Source organism: Tupaia chinensis, unplaced genomic scaffold, assembly GCF_000334495.1.
Source record: "Tupaia chinensis unplaced genomic scaffold, TupChi_1.0 Scaffold000436_1, whole genome shotgun sequence".
Lineage (NCBI taxonomy): Eukaryota > Metazoa > Chordata > Mammalia > Scandentia > Tupaiidae > Tupaia > Tupaia belangeri.
In genome coordinates, this window is record NW_006159941.1 from 1,622,204 (window position 1) to 1,640,699 (window position 18,496).

Consider the following 18,496-nt stretch of genomic DNA (forward strand, 5'->3'; position numbering starts at 1 on the left):
CAGTCATTCAACCTTTTGAATCTTGCTGGGTATATCAGTAGTTAACTCCTTTTTATTGCTGATAATATTCTATAGTGTGGTTGTACCATGGTTTGTTTTCTCTCTTTACCAGATAAAGGACATTTGGGTTGTTTCCAGTTTCTAGCAATTGTGAATAAAGCTATTAACTTTGTTCAAATTGTATGAACATCATTTTTCCTTTTACCTAGGCATATGTCTAGCAGTGGGCTTGCTAGGTTGTGCAGGTTTAAAGTTTAACTTGCTTACTTGTAAACTTGTTAAATATAAACTTTATAAGAAACTGTTAAAGTGATTGCCATTTTGCCTCCTATCAATTATATATATGAGAATTCCATATACTGTATTATGTATCCTCATCAGGACTTGATACTGCTGGGGTTTTTCTTCCAACCATTCTAATAGTGTGCAGTGGTATATCTAGTTGTGATCCACCTGCTAGGTGAGTTTGCATTTTTCTAAAGACTAATGATTATTATTATGCTTTCATGAGCTTTTTTGTTGGGTATCTTCTTTTGTGAAAAGTTTGTTAAAATCTTTTGCCCAATTAAAAAAAAATTGATTTGTTTTCTTATTATTGAGTTTTAAGAGTTCTTTATATTTTCTGACCGCAAGTCTTTATGTCACATATGCAGTTTGCAAATATTTTCTCCTTGTTGTGGTTTGTCTTTTTATTTGTCAAATTTTCTTTGATGGATTGTTCTGAGTGTTCATTAATACTGTACAAAAAAAAAAGCTTTTAAAAAATGTATGTAAATTTGCCTTATGCATTTATTTAAGGATATGGTTTTAATTATCCTTTTTTCTTGTTTTCTCTCTTCAGCATTGCCCTTTCTTCCTCTATTCCCGCCTCCATCCACATAAACACACACACACACTCTTCTTTATTTATTTTAAAATTAGGTCCTGTAGGGCAATACAGTAAATATCTGTGCTTCAAAAAAATCAATCCTGTCACACCAATGTTTAACAGACGTTGAAACAATGCAGCTGAATAGGGGAAATGAATTCTGTTCTCTGTCAAAGTTGTAAAGGACTGCTTGTTTGAATAGCTACTGAAGATGGAAGCATTTATACCATAGCCATATAGCTTGTCAAAACTGAGTATGTTCTTGTGTTTAAAATATTTGGGATTTTCCAAAAGCTACCATTTCCTCTTGATCTTTCCTAAGGAGTGCTTGATGTCTGATTAAAGTTAACCCTGTTTCACTATTAAACTGTCTCTGAATAGACTTAAAATATTTAGCCCATTTAGATAAATGATTGCGCTTCATAAAGGTTGGCATTTTATTTGCAAAAAAAAGGTGGACACTTAGAAAAGTATATACATGTAATTTGATTATTTTCAGATTTCTGTATTAATGGAACAGATTAGGTCTAAAGGTCTGTAAAATAGAATTTTAGTGATAACTTAAGACATCCTCTTTTTTATGGATAAGGATAGGAGATAACATGTCAAAAGGTTATTTTTCCTCATGTGTATATAGACACATATGAAATTAGTTTAAATTTTATAAACATAATTCGTGTGTTTTATTCAGTCATTTTTGTAATGCTAACATTTTCCTTTAAATGCTGACTCTATAGACACATCGTTAGGTTATGAAAAAGTTAGTGTTAAAACTAACTAATAAGGCATTAATATCAGAGCGATTTTATTTAATAATGCCAAGTTATTATTGTAGAGTTGGGCACAGAATTTTAATTTTGACCTTAAAATAATTTTAATTTGGCCTTAAAAAAATACTTTTTGATCATTACACTGTGGTTGGCCAGAGATATATTGGGATCAGTATTTTGTGAATAACATTTTAAAATAGTAGAGATGTTTCAATCCTCTCTTCATATGGAAATGAATGGTTTTGTGATGACTCCAGCTTTAAACAAGGGGTATTGCAAAAAAACTCTTGGTGGGATGAAAAAACCATGAATGCAAAATCTTCCAGTGACCTCTTTTAAGATTTCATGTACTGTAATTAACTACCCTTTAAATATAAGGGTTCTGTTTGTACTGCTAATTAAATTCATAGTTAAGACTTGTAGGGCTGCATTTAATTTATGTGTTGTTTTGTCTTGGGATTTCAATAACTTGAAAGGTGAGATGAAGGTATAAATAGTGAATTTTTATTAAAACGTACCAGAAAAATATGTGCTAAATTCTCAGATAATATCTCACTTGCCTACAATCTAAATATATGACTATAAGGAACAAATCAAAGTTCTTTATTTTCCTCACTGTTTAACTACAATTTTATTTTAGGCTCTATGATTTATCCATTGATACAACCTGTTTACTACAGTTTGATTTTAGGCTCTATGATTTATCCATTGATACAGCTTTGACTTTGGAGACATTTGAAATTGGTTAGATTACATTAGATACATTAGTTCATCTAGTGTGGGAAGTTAATATACTATAAATAAAAAATACTGTTTTTGTTCTAGTTAATTAAGAGTATGGATAACCTAAGATTTGTCTTAAAAGTTTTTGTGTTCATTTCTCTTTCTTAGAATTGTAGTAAAATTTGTCCTCTTGAGAAAAGTATTAACAAAGATGGACGTGCGTTAGTAACATCAGGACATTTATATTATTATGTAACCACCACCTCTGTGTAGTTCCATAACATTTTAGTAATACCATGTAATTCTGTCACCCCAGAAGGACAACCTGTGTGTATTGGACAGTTTGTTGTTCCTATTCCACCCATCATATGGATATACCACAATTTGCTAACCCATCCATCCATTGATATTTGGGCTGTCTCTTCTTTTTGGCTTTTTGGAATAGCTGCTATCAAATGTGTATAGATGCATTTGTTTGATAACGTCTTTATACTTTTTTTGGATATATACCCAGGAGTGGGAATACTCATATTATTTTTCTTTTCTTTTCTTTTCTTTTCTTTTCTTTTCTTTTCTTTTCTTTTCTTTTCTTTTCTTTTCTTTTCTTTTCTTTTCTTTTCTTTTTTGATTTGCTGGAGGGCATGTGCTGCACCCCCCTGGTAGATGGACACACCACCGTCCCTTCTCTTCCATTTTTGCTTTCGGGATTTTTGGCACGCATGCACATATGCCTGGCATGTTTTTCAAGCTGCCAGATCCAGGACTCAAACAGCACATCTGCCATGTGGGACCAGCTACCTTAACTACTATGCTAGTGGCAGGCTCCTGTGAATGCCCATCCTGTTAACTTTTACATTCCCATCAGTAGTGTATGAGTTTTCTAACTTCTCTATATCCTCACAATACTTGTTATTATTAGGTTTTAATTATAATAAAACCATCTTGTAGGCGTGAAGTGTGGTATCTCATTGTGGTTTTGATTTAAATATCTCTGATGACCATTGACCATTGAAGTTGAGCATCTTTTCATGTACTTATTGGCCATTTGTATACCTTTGGAGAAATGTCCAATTACTGTGACCATTAAAATTTTAAAAAAACCAAAAAACAAAAAAAACTGTTCAGTAGAGGGCCCAGCAGGTGGCATGGTGGTTAAGGGCACTGGATTCCCAAATGGCTGATGTCGGGTTGAGTACCAGACCTGGCAGCTTGCTTTCTCACTTTCCCACTCTCTCTCTCTTGCTCTGTTGCTCTCTGGTCAAATTAAAACAAAGTTTAAACAGTTTTATGGTAGAATGTATGCATGTGCATGCAAAAAAGTGAGAGCAGGAGAGAGAGAACAATACCCTTCACGGAACAGGGTTTGGTCACACTGCAATTCTTCTCCATTCCTCCAGCCAAGTAGATGATACATACTCAAGTACATGCCTGGTTGTGTTTAGGCCAGCCAGACTGAGGATTTGAACTATGATCACCATGTGGGAATCTGGTTTCACTTTGAACAGCACCTTACTGTTGTACTACAGAGTTGGCTCCTTTGGTCATTTTAAAGTTAGATTGTCGTTTTGTTGTTGAATAATTTTGAATAATTTTTGTGTATTCTAGGATGCTAGACCCTTGTCCAAATACATGATTTGTAGATGTTTTTCTCCAGTTTTGTAGGTTGTCTTCTTGTTTTCTTGATAATGACCTTGTAGGTGCAGTTTTAATTTTGATGGTTTCCAACTTCTCTATTTTTATTGTTTTTGGCGCAATACCAAGGTTATAAAGATTTACCATTGGGATCAGCAGATGGCATGATAGGTACGTTGCTGGACTTCTACACGGCCAACTGTGGTTTGAGTCCTGGACCTGGAGGTTTGAAACTCATGTCAGGTGTGTGTGTATGAGAGTCCAAAATCCCAAAAGAATGGAGGAGATGGAATTGCAGCATGGCCATCCCCCATAGGGTAGGGGATGATTTCTCCTTTCTGTCTCTCAGATGAGCGCATGCACCTCAAAGCAAAAATCTCTCTTAAAAAAAAAAAAAAAGATTTACCATTAAGTTGCCTTCTGAAAGTTTTATGGTTTCAGTTCTTATATTTAGATTGTCGATCTATTTTGAGTTAGTTTTTTGTATATGGTATGAGCTGAGAGTTCAGCTTCACTCTTCTGCATGTGAATTTCCTGTTGTACCAGTACCAGTTGTTATATAGACCATTCTGACCTCCCCTGAATGGTCTTGGCTTTCCTGCTGGAAGATCAGTTGGCCGTAGAAGTCTATTTTTGGGCTCTCCATTTTATTCTATTTGTCCCCTTGTGCCAGTACCACACTGTTTTGATTATGGTGACTTTGTACAGGCACTCCTCACTTAATGATTGAGTTCCTACCACTAGGCTAGTCATTAAGCACGTTGGCCAATAAGCTAGGAGTTTAAAGGCCGGATGTCTTGTGGTGTATGTGGCGCCACAGGGTAGGTATTTTTCAATGGATTTCACACTAGAATAATATAATTCCATCCATATAAAAAGCATACTAACAGTAGATGAGTGTCAGTGACAAGACTCAACCACAACATGGTAATAGAAATCTAGTGTGATCCATTTTATTTATTCTCAATACTATTTTGGGCACACAATAAAGTACACCTTTATAAATATATGTAGTCTCACGTGATAGTGAATGCTTTGTGTATTGAATAGTAATTAACTGTGAGAAGGAGACCAAGACTGAAAAAGGGGATTCCTGAGACTCACATTGACTAAGAGGGATTTCCTTCTTCTGGACAACTGGTTATAAATCTGAATGGTCCTTAAGTAGGTCATTTGTTATGTGAGGGAATGACTATAGTAAGTTTTTGAAAACAGCCTATAGTAAGGTTTAGAATTCAGAATTGAGAGTCCTTCAACTTTGTTCTTTTTTTTTTTTTTTCTCTTAAGCATTGTTTTGCTTATTCAGGGCCCCTCGAATTTTCATATAAATTTGATGATTGGTTCCCCATTTCTATAAAAAAGATCATTGGAATTTTAACAGTAATCACATTAAATCTTTAGGTCATATTGGATAGTATTGAACTCTTTTTTTGAGTTTATTTGCAAAGTAAGAGACAGTGTAAGGAAAAGTTTTTATGTTTGTTTGTCTTTTGTTTGGGACGGGCAATGGAAAAATTTTATTTCCTTGAACAGAGAGGCAATTTTGTTTTATAAGGAGATTTTTGCTATAGGGAGTAGGAGCTCACTACAGAGACAAGATCACCCCCAAGGGGCAGTGACCACACTAAAGTCCCTTCCTTGCCATTCTCCTCTCAGATTTTCCATTGTCTTCTCGGATTTGGGGCGTGTATACACACATGCCCAGAATATTTCAAGCTGCTGAGTCAGAGACTTAAACTGTGGTTGGCCATGTGGAAGTCCAAAACTTAACCAGTACGCCACCTGCTGGCTCTAAGTAAGCATTGCAATTTTAAAGATATTCTCCCAATCCATAAACATGGGATGTCTTTACATTTAGGTCTTTGTTAATTTCCTTCAGCAGTGTTTTGTAATTTTCAGTGTACAGCTCTTTTATCTCCGTGGTTAAATTTATTCTTAGGTATTTTATTATTTTGGGCTATATTATAATGGGATAGTTTTTCTTTTTTTGTCTTGCTCATTGCTGGCATTTAGAAGCACAGCTGATTTTTTTTTTTTTTTCCTTTTGAGAGGTTTTTGCTGTGAGGTGTGTGTGCTCGCCAGAAAGAGAGACAGAAAATGAGACATCACCCCCCAGGGGGGATGCCACACCACATTCCCTTCTCCTCCATTCCCCTCTTGGGATCTTGGGTACACATGCATGCACACATGCCCAGCATGAGTTTAAGCCACTGGGTTTGGGACTCAGCCATAGTCGACTACATGGGAGTCCAGCGACATAGCCATTACGCCAACTGCTGGTCCCAACACAGCTGATTTTTTATTTCTTACACTGGGAAAGGGTAATATTTAAAATAGATTTGGGAAACTAGAATTCAGTAGCCAGAATAATCAAGGCAAAAGTATATTTGAAGCAATGAACAAATATTTATTAAATTTATGTTTAGAGTAGTATGGGACCTGAGGATTTATAAAACATAGGCACTACTCTTAAAGAAAGTAAACATATCTAATAACTTTAAATGAAAACCAATTATGAGATAGAGTGTAAGGAAAAGACCCAAAACAGATGATTGTAATCTGTATTAATACTATCCCATTTTGTAAAAATAACTACCTTTTTTTTAAAGTCATGATGTCAGATATTTTAATAGATGTATGAAAGAGTGAATGTGAAAATACCTAAAAAAACTGAAGAAGCTTAAAAAACATAAAAGCGAAGTTATTTTTCCTGTGCCAAGACTTTTCATATCATCAGTTGGTGTAACAGGTATTAATAGTAGGGAAACCATTTTTGTTTTAAAGGATCAGTCAGGAATTTGTGACCTGCTTGCTATTTAGGAAGATATTTACTTGGAGCTTTTAAACATATTTTTTAGTGTAAAATATGTAGTGCTAGAGTGTTTCTAGCCTTTATTCTCCCTCTGTTCTCCTCTTAAATCATCAGAACACTAGTCTCTAACAGAATTTTTCCTAATTCATGGTTTCTTAGAGGTACAGCTGTTAGGTCTGTGTTACCGTTCTTATGCTGCTGTAGAATGATTTGTGGGATGATTTTGTTTGTTGTTGCTACAAGGACATTTATGGGGAGGAAAAAATAGGACCAGCTTTTTATAAGAGAGACATAGGCTCTAAAGTCATCTCCCATAGTCTTTCTAAATTCCAGGAGTGCAGGTAAAATTATTAATTGTTATTATGTTTAGTTAGAGAAGTGTGGAAATATGTGTGTAGAAATAGTTGCACTTAATGTAGTATCTCTCTACTTCTACTGAAGTGGAGAGTCAGTCTTATTCAAAATCATACTTTGAAAAACCTTTATATTATTAGATTAGCTTAGGTGAAATATGAATAGGATTGAAATATGAAAAGAATAATGCCTTTGAACGAAGGCGGCAAATTTAAGTCCCCCTCTGTCGCTATGTGGCTTGTCCATGACAGGTGTTGCTAATGAATCACACTGTGTTGTTTGTGTTGAATTTTGGACACGACCGTAGAAGCTTCCTGACCCTAAGGCTTCGGCAGGATCTTGGTGTTACTGTCTAACAGGAAACTCTTTGCCTGTCTTACAGACTATGGGTTCCATGAGAATAGTTTTCTCCCGCCTCGTTTTATTCATCCCTCTATCTCCAAGGCCTAGGATACTGTCTGACACATAGTAGTGACTCAGTAAATATCTAAACAAATAAATAAAGGAATGATGGTCTGACAGAGTGTGAGAATCTATGTGCCAGCTAGTGGCATGGTGCGTAAGTTGGCCAGATCCCACCTGGCTGACTGTGAGGTCTGAGAACTGGCCACTTGAGAACTGGCACATTGGGTGTGAATGCGAGTGCATGCACACCTGCCAAAAATCTCGCAAGGAGGGAGAGATGGAGCAAAAGGGATTGTAGTGTGACCATTTCCCATCGGAGTGCTTTCTCGCATGCTCTTTCTCTCTTTGTATCTCTGTCTCCTGGGAGCCCACACGTCATCTGGCAAAATTAAAACAAGAAGAGAAAGAAAATGTGAAATTCTGGCTTTGAAGACCCCAACTTGGGTTCTTTTGTTTAAATATTACAGTCTTTCCCTTGAAATGGATATTTGTGTGTGTTCCTTAGCTTAGACCAGCACTGTCTCTCTGGTTTTAAGTATTCCTGCATGTTCTTCATGTACTAAGCGTGGCTGATCTGGCCATGTGCCGCACATATGGTTGACACAGTAATAGAGAAATAAGTACATTTGATAGCCCGATCAGCATTCATTTCCCAATATATAATAGCTTAATTTTGTTGAATTTGCATTTAAAATATTATAGACAGTGTGCTAATTACCACAGTGTCAGTGTGGATTAGACAGCTGACAAAGCAAACATTTGAGGACCAACATCTGTGCCAGAACACCTTTAATTACAGTAGGCTTTGATCGTCTTAATTTTTCCCATAAATAAATTCATTATATTGGAACTGTTCAGATTTCTCAGAGTGAAAAGTCATCAGCTTTTTCAGAATCAACCACATCTGAGAATATCTTTTCCACTCTTGCTTGAGTTCTGCTATTTTTCTGATTGCTGTTAGACAAACTTATTTTTCATAGACTTTCTTAGCATGAAGTGGATGATTATTTTAATTGTCATTAACATTAAACTCTTATTTGTTCATCTAATAGGTAAGAGTGTTCTCCTGGTAGGATGGTAAACCGATTTTGTGCTTGGAATTTAGAACCATTGTTAAATTTCTTCAAAGATGCAGGCTAGGTGTGCCCGGTCCCTGACCTGTTGGATTAGGATTTTGTTGCACATTTTTTATGGATTTCGGATGATTTTATAGTGGAATATAGTTATTCTGTGCTGAGAAAAAGTGTGTTTTCACAGGTATGTTTTCTGGGGTATATGTTTGTTACTGCCTTAAAGGAGAAGAATGCACAGTTCTCTGAGTTCCCTTAGGACCACCTTTAGGTGATTCTATGAGAAGGCGCAAGTTTCTGATTGATTTGTAGATAAAAATGAATTTCGTCTTTGAGGAAACTTAAAACAAAGCCATATTAACCAGACAGCAGAGTAAGTAGCTAGAAAGTTCACTCAGATTTATGATTTGGTGTTTTAAAATATCACATGGTTATATGGTGATGATTTAAAACAGTAATTAAATCACCTTTATAAAAAAATAAGCCCAACGATGCCCAAACAATCTAAGAACAGTTAAAAAGTATGGATATTTTCATATTATTTATGAAATGGTTTTGAAATTACACCTGAAAGCACCTTTGTCTTACCCTTGGGAGAAGGTAGATGGTGGAAATAGAGTACTTTCTTTTCTTTCTTTCTTTGTATTTTTTTTAAAAGGAGAAATGATTTTCATTCAGTGGTTATAACAACTGTGATGGAATCCAGAGCTATAGTTTTGGCAGGCATTGTGTGCAATTAAGGAGATTTAAAAATGACACTGATTTTCAGGTAGTTCTATGGCTAAATTATATTTACCATGTTTAATAGTTTATAAGGGTCAGTGTTTTTATAAGACACATCTGAAGGTCTTTTAAGGGAGTTAAAATGTATACCCAGGAAACGGAGGACACTGCATAAAGTTCCATAGTCAAGCGTACTGAAATCATGTAGGTCAAAACATCATTGTCTTAGAATCTTAGATCAGGGATTGGCCAGTAATGCCATTGTTATTGTTGATACTGATCTTTCTAATGTGTGGACAGTGGGAGAAGTGCATAGCCAAAAGCACAGTGCAAAGAGACCAGACTAATAGATAAGCAACCAGATTCTAGGTCTAACATTAGGATGTGTTTGACTTTGATCAAACCACTTATTTTTCTGAACGTTTATTTGCTTATTGTTTTCTTTTTTGAAATGAGTATGTGTGATCATTTTCTGTGGTAACTGTCCTCTTTTATCTGTTTTGCTAAAAAAGTTACCTGGCTTAAAAAAAAGAAAGTGGAACCAGAAGGTGGCATGGTGGTTAAGGCGCTGGACTCTCCCATATGGTTGACCACAGTTCAAGTCCTGGACTTGGTGGCTTGCTTTGTCTGTCTGTCTGTCTCTCTCTCTCTCTCATCAGACTGGAAAATAATAATAAATAAAGCTAAATAAAATAATTTTTTAAAAAAAAATTGGGACCAGCAGGTGGTGTAGCAATTATGTCACTGGACTCCCAAGTAGTTAACTGCTGTTCGTGTCCCAGACCCAGTGGCTTAAAGCTCACGCTGGGCCGGTACATGGGTGTTCCCAAGATCCAAAGAGGAGAATGGAGGAAAAAGGATTGTAGCTTGGCCATCCCCCCAGGGGATAATTTCTCCCTTTCTTTCTCTGTCTCTCTCTGTCTCTGGCGAGCACATGTGCCCTCTAGCAAAAATCTCTATAAAAAATTTAAAAAATTAAAATGAAAATGGGCTTATAAACCTAATATTTAAGAATAGTTTATACCGTTCTCAAATACCTAAGATTTTCTTAAATATATTTTCTTTAATGGTGAAGACTGTCACTGTGATGACTTTAAGCTGGATTACACTGGTTCCCTTGAAAAATAGTTTAGTGGGGCCGTAAGGTGGCGTGGTAGTTGGGGCACTGGACTCCTATATGGCATACTGTGGTTCAAGTCCTGAACCTGGCAACTTCCTTCATCTCTCTCTCTCTTCCTCTCCCTCTCTCTCAATCTCTCTTTGGTGAGCACATGTGCCTGGTAGCAAATCAAAAAAAGAAAGATAAATAAAATGAATAATTCTTTTAAGAAATTGTTAGATCCAAGCTGTTGATGCTAAAGTATATTTTTCGCCCTTGTGCGAGTCCAGTGCCCCAACTGCTATGTCACCTGCTGGATCTAACAAATTAATATTTTCACCTTAAGAAAAAGTTGAAGCTATCAAAAGTAATGCATCGTTAAATATGCGAGTATTGATCTGTGTCATGTACCACTAGTAGGTGTTGTAGCAAAATTAGCTCTTTTGGGTGTTATCTGCAACAAATACTTCATGTATGAAGAATGGCCAGGTTGAATCAGAAGCACATGTGAGCTTTTGTCTGGTGGGCTTGTTTAATCTAGCGCAGTGTTCTGTAAATTGGGGGTGTGGTATGTGATCTGTAAGTGATTTGTAGGATTACTTTAGTAGGTCATGACCAGCTCTAAGAAAAATGTAATAGATGAGGATGAAAAGATGAGAGCACGTTGCATGTAGCAATATTTCCTTTCTTGTGACACTGGTTCAGTTATGGTGTGTATTGGCTCATGATCTAAAATGTATTCCTTAACTGCACCCTTTACATGAGCACGTAGCACAGTTCATAGTGCGTTCAGGGTAATGCGAACTATAGGGAAATACTGCAAGATCATTTCAGAAGGGTTTTCTGACACAAAATGGCATTTGGAAAATGGATAGACAGAACTTAACAGATTGTGTTGGGATTGTATTGTGTGCCTGTGGCCTTGGGCGGAGGGACTGTGTTGCATTTAGCTTTATGTCAGTGTGCCCGATAGGAGAGTGTACTTTGTAGAGTAAGAAAGGCCTGGCTTACAGTTTTGTCTCTTGGCCCATATAAACTTTGGTGGTTTTCTTTAGCACTCTGAGCTTTAATTTCCTTATTTAAAAAGGAGAATAATAGTACTTCATGATGAAGAGAGAGATTACTTATAACACCTAGTATTTAGCCTGGAACATAGATTCTTAATAAATATTAAGTTAATTAAAAAGGCATAGGACATAATTGAATACTAGCAATTATTTTAAAATACTGTTTTCACTATTCTAGAAAAGTAGGAAGTATAAGATTAATTGGATCATGTACATGAGTAGAAAGTCTTCAAAGTCCTTTGAAAAATTAAAAGAAGCCATAATTATAGAATATAGCATTCTTTAAACAAAGCAAACATTGTCCAGTTCAGAAAGTATTATCATACAAGATGTAAACTAGTAATTAAGTGGGCCAAAATCCAATCAAAGAGTTAACTTATTAAAATTAAAATTGAGATGCTGTTGTGTAGTGCTTAGGTGCTGTTTAGGTATCTAGATCCTGTGTGGCCAACTGCTGTTTGAGTCTAGGCTTGGGGATGTGGGACTTGAAAAATATACCAGGTATGTGTGTTTGGGTATCCAAAATCCTAAAAGGAGTGAAGAAATGAAAGAGAAAGGATGGCAGTGCAGCCATGACTCTTTGGAGGAGTTCTTGTGCTCTCTCACTCTCTCTCTCTACATATACATTTGTTTGATATATATATGTGTGCATCAATATATATATATTTTTTTTTCAGAGAGGTTTTTCACTATAGGACGCGTGTGCTCGCCAGCCAGACAGAGAGAGACATAGAGACAGAAAGCGAGAACTCACTCCCCAGGGGGGATGGTCATGCCACAATCCCTTCTCCTCCATTCTCCTCTCAGGATCTTGGGCACGCACGCACACGCGCCCGGCGTGAGTTTTAAGCCACCGGGTCTGGGATGCAAACTGCGGTTGACTACGTGGGAGTCCAGCGACATAGCCATAACGCTACGTGGGACTCCAGCGACATAGCCATTACGCTAAGCCACAAATCAATATTTTTAAATTAAGAAAAATTTGAAGCTATTAAAAGTAATGCATCTTTATGCATATAGTACATCTTAATATATGTGTGTGTATATAAATAAGTGAATGAATGAATGAACAGACCCAATAGGGACTGGCAGGTGGCATAGTTGTTAAGACACTGGACTCCCACATGGCTGGCTGCAGTTCGAGTCCCAGAACCAGTGGCTCGAAAATCATGCCGGGCATTTGTGTGTATGTGCCCAAAATCCCAGGAGGAGAATGGAGGAGAAGGGATTACCATGTGGCCATACCCCCTGGGGAGTGATTTCTCATTGTCCCTTCACTGTATCTCTCTTTCTCTCTGGCAAGCACACTCACCCTATGGCAAAACCAAAACCAAAACAAAACAAAAAGCAAAGCAAAACTAAAGTCCAAACAAATCTTTTCAATTCAAAAAAGTCCAGTTAAAGATTCATTAGGAAGCCCGTGAATTGGTTGATATTCATGTATAAATTATACAGTAAGGGATGAAAAAATAGGAATAAGTTTAGATCGAATCTTATATTTTCTTTTAAAGTTAGAAGCTGAAAATACTGTCAGAAGAATGTTCTGAGCTTAATTAGCAAACACTCACATTCAATCACTTGATGAAATAGTGTTCACTCAGGAGTTTTGAGAAAATTGATGGAGCGTTCTGGAGTTGTTGGCTAGAAGGTATAACCCATTACCGCTTGTACCAGTGATGTTGATGTACAGAGAGGCTGTCAGTGCACGCGCCTTATGATAAAGTAGTTTGTGAAGGAGTCACAGAAGATCATGTGCCAACTGAGTTTGCTGTATTTTAATATTAAGCAGTTTAGAATTTAAAAATTAGAGTCTGGTTTTATAAAATAAAAACTTGCATTGTTGGTATATCAGTTATTGTAGGGGTTTATAGTGCATGTGTGAAACAATAATTTATGGAAACTTGATAAAGTTCTAATTTAAGAGGAATAAAATTTTTTGTTAGGGAGGTTAGAGAACAAATGTTTATTTGTCGTGTCCTCTTGGCTTAAAAACAGTAGGTGAGTTTTGGTTGTGAGCTGCCATTGTTTTTAGAAGAAACTGTTTTTCAGTCCCCAAGTTGGGGCTAGTCTCTCTCTCTTTTTTTTTTTTTTAAGAGAATTTTGCTATAGGGCGTGTGTGCTCTCCAGAGAGACAGAGACAGAAAGTGAGAAATCACTGCCGCCCCCCCTCCCCCAGGGGGGATGACAACAGTGCTATCCCTTCTCTATTATCCTCTTGGGATTTTGGTCATGTACGCACATGGCATGAGTTTTAAGTCACCAGGTCCAGGATTTGGACCACGGGTAGCTACATGGGTGGCGTAACCATTAAGCCATCTGCTGGTCCCTTATATCACTTTTTTTTTTTAATTTGCGATAGTGTTTCTGTGCTTGCTGGAGATACAGAGCAAGCGAGCCAGAGCAAGCAAGCACTCCCTAGGGGGGATGGCCACACCACAGTCCTTCTCTTACACTTTCCTTGGGACTTTTGGGCATGCACGCACATCCCCAGCATATTTTTCAAGCCTCTAGATCTCGGACTTGAAGCACACAATTGGTATGTGGGATACACCTGCCTTAACCACTACTCCACTTCTGGCTCTCATGTCATATTTTTATAAATGGTGTAAAAAAGTTTTCTGTAGTCAATTTTTATTTCTTTGTGTAGTGAAGTGTCTCAGGAAAAAAACCTAACTGCACATGGTACTCATAAACAGTGGACTTACGTTGGGTAGTTTTCAGGGCTTTATTTAGGGACAGATCACGCGAGTTACATCTGTTAATAGAAGAGTCCTGTCTTTAGTTATAATCAACGGTACTAATCTATAAGCGGATATCTGTATTGTGCTAAGACAATCAGTAATATCCTAGGCATTCTCTGCAAGAGTATGGGAACAATATGTTATCTTGCTATTACTCAAAATCCACTTCACACACACCCGAGATAAAAGCTAAATGTTGTCCTGTTATTAAAAATAGCTAAGTGTCTGGAGTATTTGCAGTATATTACCAAATACTTGTTCCTTAAGGCTATTAATATTGAAGAGAAGGAGGAGGATGTAATTGAGGTTACTAAAACATGACCTTGGATAAATTCCTAAAATTCCATTATGCTGGAGTTGAGGCTGGGTAAGAGTGCTACTAGGAATTTTATACAAGTCATTTTTAGGATGAAGAGCTTGCTTATAGATTAGAATAAGCTTGTGGAAATTAATGCCACAAAGTGGGATACATTTTCATGAAAATTAGGTACACAGATAATTTATAATAATAGAATATTGAAGAAAATGTGAGACATTTGAAATAGAAATGTTCTATTTGAAAAATGCATGCAGTTCTTCCTAGCGTCATGCACCATTCAGGTGGATGGGCTCCAGGCCTGGGGCCGAAGCACACGAACTCACTTTCCGAATCCACACTGGGCAGGGAGAGTTGGTTGTGGCAGGGTACCACCCCGAGTGCACGTGGGGTCATCAGTACTTGTTATCAGGCTAAGGAAACCTCCCCCCCTTTTTCTAAGGTTTTGCCAGAGACAGACAGTGAGAGGGAAAGTGAGAAATCACCCTCCGGGGGCATGGCCACACTGTAATCCTTTTTCCTTTATTCTTCTGTGATTTTGAGCTCACACATGCACATGCCCAGCATGATTTTCAAGCCGCCAGGTCCAGGACTGGAATTGCCACCTGCCATATGGCAGTTCAGCATCTTAACAACCATGCCACCTGCTGTACCCAAGGAAGTTCCCTTTTATATCTGATTTGCTAATAGGTTTTTTTTCCCCCTGCCAGTCTACAGGTATTGATGTGAAGAAAAGGTTTTGGATATTTTATCTGTAAAGGGATCTCAGGCAAAATTTACTTTTAATGACTATTACAGGGTTTTGATTTATTCTTGATCAGTTTCGATAATGTATATATTTCTAAAATGTTATGCATTTGTACATTTTCGAACATTGGTATTGTCTTTCAAACTGCTGGAGTCAGGATGTGAACCATGGTCAGACATGTGTGCTCCAGCTTCCTTAACCGCTAGGCTATTGGACCAGCCCTCTTTCTTTTCTTCTTTTCTTTTCTTTCCCTTATTTTATTTTTTAATGGTTAGTTTATAATAAGGTATGGGGTATAAAGAGATTGGAGGGCTCTGTCACACTAGATTCCCTTTCTCCAGTTTTTCAGTCCCCTAGGATCCTGGGCACATGCCGGGCATGTATTCAGGCTGACTGGGGTGGGGACCCGAACCGTGGTTGGCAAGTGGTTGGCCTCCAGGTCCATGTCTGGTATGCTACCAGCTGTGCTGAGAGGCTGGGCTAGTATTCTTTTTGGATGATTAATAAAAGTCTCTGCTTTATTTGTAGCTTTAACTATGTCCTCCTGTGTTATTTTTACAGCTGTTTTATTTTTTTTTTCCTTTTTCTTTTTTCTTGCTTGATTTTCTTGACATCACATTTAAGAAAATTTTGCCAGAGGGCATATGTGCGTGCCAGAGAAAGCGAGAGAAAGCACTTCCCATGGAGGCATGGTCACACCGCAGTCTGTTGTCCTCCATCTCTTCCTGTGGGCCACATGGGAATTCTACATCCCAACCACCATGCCACCTGCTGGCCCCTGATAGCACATTTTTAAAGTAGGGCCTGTACTTTTATTATTCATCATTTTACTTTCAGTATAATACATACATCAGGCCTCAGTGCACTTCTGTTGAACAAAGCCTGCATTTAGTTCTCTACCTTATGTCTGTGGCCAAATCTTGGTGTCGTTTCTTCCCCCCACACCCTGCAGGTTGGTGTTTTCACACATTCCATTCCTCTCTTCTGTGCCAGCATGTGTTTTTTCCTTAGGGATCTTATCTCATTGAGTTTTTGCCATCACTTTTTAGTAGCTCCCAAATTTATAACCCTAATCTGACCTTTCTTCTAAACTCTAAAGTGCTTGCTTGACATTTCTCCCCCAGTGTCTTGCTTACAACCTTCAGTGCTGCACAACCGACCGAAGTGCAGCTTACTACTCCCCTTCCCCCTCCCCCCAACCAGTTCTTCCTCCAGATTTCCCGGTTTCTGTTAATTGGCACTGCCACTCACCCAAGCTGAAACCAGTCATCTTGACTCTGACTGCTCTCAAAGCTTCTGCATGCGCTTGCCTGACAAGCTAGACGCGTTCTACCTCCTCAGCCTCTCCACTGCGGTATGTGATAACCCTTTCATCCCTGCAGCCACCTCGCGTCCAGACCCTCCACACTTGGTACCCAGACAGCTGTCTCGCCTCCCTCCCTGTCTTTTTGGCCGAGTTCGGCTTATCTTCCACATCGAAATAAGATCAAACCTGCTAAAGAACAGTCGTGCTTCCACTTGGTAGCCCCACACTGCTTAGTTCTCCCTATGGCCTGCTAAAATAAGAACAAGCTTCTTAGCTTTTCTAGGTCTTCCAAATATACCTCTCGGCTCGGCTCTCCCTTATTGCCTAGTGGTACCTGGGTTTCGGCATAAGCGTTTTAGCTCCATTCTGCTTGTTTACTGCTCAACATGTACCATTTCTCTTATCGCCTGTTGAAAGGAAGCGTGTCAAGGGTAATCTCTTGCATTCTTTGCTCGACTTTATAACCCACAGAACACTCTATTTTATCTCCCTTTCTATTATAACCATTCATGTACTTGCTTAGTATCTCATAGTGATAGGCGCTCCTGCTGGGTAGGAACTGTGTCTTCTATAACTTTTTCTTTTCTGTTGTCTCCGTAATTAACACGGGCAGCCAATACTGACAGAAGATGATAAGAGTGAGTACAGTCGTTTTTCGTTGCTTTGTATGAAACTTGTTATACTCTTCCCAAGAGGTTTACTCCAAGGCATAATAGTACATGGAAGAAGCTCAGTAAATGTTGCCGTTCTAGGCACAGCGCTGCACGTGGCGGATTGCGTTCCGGGGTGATGGGTGCTGCCTCTTTGACTGGCGCGTCTTTGCCACATGAAGGCTCCTGCGTGAAGGGAGTGCAGAGACATCACAGTGGTGGCACCGCTTGATTCTGGCAGTGCTCGAGCATATGCTTCTTCCCCCCTTCTTTTGCTTACTTCTTTTTAGAGTCTTTAAAAATTTTCTTTATTCATGATGATATATACATGTGCACATGTGCATGAGAGGGAGAGAGAGAGGTGCACCCGTCACAGGGCCTGGTTGTGTTGGGATCCCCCCTCCCCCAGTCCTCCAGCCCTTTGGGCCTTGGGTGCTCGTGCGCATGTCTGGTATGTCTCAGGCCAACTGGGCTGGGGACTCAGGCTGGGATGTGAGCCCTGTCGTCACGTGAGATCCAGACTTCTCCCGAGCAGTGCAGCGCCACTGCATCAGGGAGCCAGCTTGGGTATTTCTTTTAAATAGAAGAGTTCAACCACTTAGGATAACATTTTAAATTTTAAGGTAAAAGTTAATGTGTGTGAATTCTGTGTGGTTAAAGCTAAGAAGTAAATCCCACTATGTCTGCTCCTTAATCTGTAGAATGAAGATGATCATAAGAGATTATATTTTAGTCACATTAAAGAAAACTGTTTTTGGCCAATTTATTGTGATTTTGCTAGTATATTTACATTGATGGTATTGTCAGTTACTAACTTATAAAGTTTTTTTGTAGTTGAAAAATCATGATTAGCTGTCATTAGCCTGTCAACAAGCAAAGCTGGTGAAATAGCTGTGATAAACATTTGGGAATAGACGAACAGATACATCATATTTAGCAGTGATTTGCTATCATTGATAAACGTTAGGTTTCTGTTTAACCTAATAACTTGACTACTGGTTAGCGTAGTCTCAGTTCTGTAACTTCTGTTCCTCCCTCCCTGCCTCCCAGTGGGGTTTTAGCACTGGGCCAGTCCCCAGCAATGCCATGGAGCCTCTGCTGCCTGGTGGAGCTTCTAGTCCTGTGGGCCTTTGGATATGTGTGAGAAACAGTGTTCCTTATTTTGTAAAAGAAAATAATCTCTTAGATCGTTTTATCTTTCTTGTTTTATCT